At 28.7% G+C, this 2718-nt stretch overlaps 1 pseudogene; it reads right to left on the reverse strand.

Moving 5' to 3' along the window:
* Positions 1–386: 386 nt before the first annotated feature.
* LOC149887012 (uncharacterized) lies at positions 387–2067 on the reverse strand (annotated as a pseudogene).
* Positions 2068–2718: the final 651 nt, after the last annotated feature.

Below are 2718 nucleotides of genomic sequence, written 5' to 3' on the forward strand. Positions count from 1 at the left end.
GATCGTCCGTGTTTTATCATTCGGTCTTATTTTTATAAGATTTTTCATTCCGTACTTTCAAGGCCTTCTCAAACAGGCCACAACAGCTCATTTTCCGTAAAATTAGCGAAGGCCGACTTTTTTACGGTTAAAATTATTTTTTATCCTTGCTTTTGTAAACAAACTTCAGAAACAAATAAAGAGCTTTATTAGGACAAAACATTTTGATTAAATTTCGGAAGCAAATATTGTAGAAATTTTTTTTTACGTTTATAAATAAGTTAATTACAAAAAAAATTTAAAGAGTTTAGCTAAAAATGACTAAATCTCATTTTTATAACTATGTTTATTTTAGCTGTTTAACACTTGTAATACAAATAATAAATTTTTTGATAAAAACAAACAAATATGTTAACTTTATTTTATTGAAATTATTTTGACTTTTTTTAACTAAAATTACTTTATTTTGAAGTTGAAAGTTTTGCTTGTTTTATTAAACATTCCTTCCCAAAATCTTAAGAGTGTTTTTTACAATAATTGTTTAAAGAAATGTTTGCTAAAATGCAGCAAACTTTTTAAACACTTCGAACATGCAATCGAAATTTACTATTGCAGTTAATAAAAATGTCAATTAATCCTCTCTTGCACAGCAATGGTGAAACTTTATTCACAAGTGTCACTTCAAATATAAAAAAACAATAAATAACAAAGTAGACTAAATTGTCAGAAGGTTCTCTTAGTCTTTCCCTGTTCAAAGAACTAATCAAAGTTCCATATTCTTGAAATATATCAAAGGTGTCTATTTCTTCTAAAATTGAATGTAATTCCAGAAGTTTGTAAGCAATAAAACCTGCAATATATAAAAGCCCTTGTTTGCATTCATTTGGCAACTGAACTTCACGATTTTCACATATTGACATATCAAACTACACATCAAGTTCACAGTTATCACAATGGTGGTGAGCAGGAGGAAATATTGCAAAAACTGCTTGCTCGTCTATCAAATTACAAGTTTTGTTGATTCTAAATTTTTGAATAACACTTTGCTCAGTTAACAGATATGTGCCACCTGACCCTTGCTGATATTTCCTAAACTGTTTTTCTAGTGCATCTGATTGCATTTGTCCTAGCAATACATAAGATACACCGCAATTCAACAAATACTTGGCACAGCTTGCTAATCTCTTAGAAGTTTTTTGCAAAGCACTCACAGTATCCATTGTTAACTTTTTCTCTCTTAATTTTGAATTTACGCATTTAAAATTTTTAGCAAAATAAGAAATATAGTTCTCTAAGAAATCTATTTGCTAATCATTGACTGAAGTAATAGGCTTTCTTTGAATATCATTTAATCTAATATATAGACCTTTTGCTTTACTGTTGACAATAAGCTATCACTTGACAACTGTTTCAATAAAAAGTGCAGTATCTTTAGCTTTAGGAATTTTTACACATAATGCTGCAACTGTTTCATCACAAAAAACTTTGAGAACTAATCCATAATTTTGTCGTTTAATTGGTTTTGGTTATTTGATGCCTAATATAACTTGCTCGCTAAGAATCTGTTTCATTATTAATAACATAACTAACAGCATTCTCCAGTTGAGAATAATATTTAATAATTCCTTTGTTTAAAAAAGAAAACAAATATCTCCAGAATCTTCTAAAGTTACATATATTGAAAACTTAGGTACTGGTCCACAATGTTCATATGATTTTAGGTACTGGTCCACAATGTTCATATAATTTTTCTTCACAGTTATTTATCATTGACTTCAAATTTTTCACAATTGAATTAAATTGAATAGCTTCCATTTTTTTAAATTTTTCAAACTCATCAGGTAAACTATTTCCTTCAGAGCACATTAACCCAGTGACATCTCGTTTTCTAGACACTATTGGAATACAAGACACTGATATACCTTTAAAGACTGATGGAGGATGCACTGGAACAAAACTACTACCTTTGACTTTTTTTAATTCTGCATCTTTAGGCTAGTGCTGAGCACAAATTCGCTTATAATCTGTAAACACGAAGTTTGCATTTGGAAGTTTTTTAATCCATAACTTGCGATCCTCAGATTCACAGACAAAGGCATACCAATTTTATCTTCACCATTTTTTAAAACGCATTCAAACATTGGCTGACCATTTCCTGACTCTAAAACATTGCAAAAACAATCAAACTGATCACTTTCAGTTATAATTTTCCGGAGTGCACTGTAGCCTTTATTGCATTTATAAGACCCTGAATAAAATTCTTCAACAGATACTCCAATATTCACTACACTATCTTATAATAACTTTTTCATCTAAACAAGAAGAACTATTAATTACTATTAGTTAATTAATTCCAGTTATACTATTACAGCTTGAAGAACCATAACCTTATTTTCTCTTCACTTACTTTGAAATTATAGAAAATAATTTCATTTTTGTAACCTTCGTTTGCGATTTGAGTTTGATCATTTTCTGGCGTTATCAGAAATTTACTTCAGATTAAAGAAAGAAACAGTAAAAACACCAAGTTTTAAAAAACGAAACAAAATACAGAAAGAAATTAATTCGTTATTTATTTGGACAAAATACAGACACGCAATTATTTCTTTAAAGTTAAATAATTTTGCAGACCTGGAATCTCGTGACTCATTCGGTTAAAAGTTCTAAAAAAAGACTGATTTTTTAAATAGTAAATTCTACAAAACAAAAATAACAAACCTTTCTCTTTCTTCTTTTTTT

This window comes from Hydra viridissima, unplaced genomic scaffold (assembly GCF_058129835.1).
Source record: "Hydra viridissima isolate aposymbiotic clone 2 unplaced genomic scaffold, HvirCarnegie_v1 scaffold_6, whole genome shotgun sequence".
NCBI lineage: Eukaryota > Metazoa > Cnidaria > Hydrozoa > Anthoathecata > Hydridae > Hydra > Hydra viridissima.